We start from the raw sequence: 538 nt of genomic DNA on the forward strand, positions 1-538 counted from the left end.
AGAAAAAATAAAATAAAATAAGGATATATGAGAAAAAAGATGAATAGGTTTCTAACATTTAGGAGAAGCGATGTCATCAATATTGGTTTTTCATTTACACATATTAGTTATCTAAAGTATACTTTTTATTCGCAAGTAATGTCAGAGGTATCTTCAATCATTATGGAAATTCCATTGTCTCTACGATTAATATATTCCCTAGAAAAGAAAGGGGTAGTCAAATTGAAAAAAGAAAACCAGTAAAAAAACATGTTGAAGTTTGTTGAGGCCACATCATAGTTTATAGTACTTTCAAGATTTCATCATCGGACCATTATTGTCATAATATGTTTTGCATTTACACATATTAGTTTTCTCAAAATATACTTGAAAAAAGATAATCATTAAAAAACATGTTGAAGTTTGTTGAGGCTACATCATAGTTTATAGTACTTTCAAGATTTCATCAGCGAACCATTATTGTCATAACATTCCATCATCGACCATGTTGTCATCAAAACTCTAAAAGCGTTGTCAATAACAAACTATCGGTTTCCTT

The sequence above is a fragment of the Cynara cardunculus genome, unplaced genomic scaffold (genome assembly GCF_001531365.2).
Source record: "Cynara cardunculus var. scolymus isolate 2C unplaced genomic scaffold, CcrdV1 Un_Scaffold_689, whole genome shotgun sequence".
Lineage (NCBI taxonomy): Eukaryota > Viridiplantae > Streptophyta > Magnoliopsida > Asterales > Asteraceae > Cynara > Cynara cardunculus.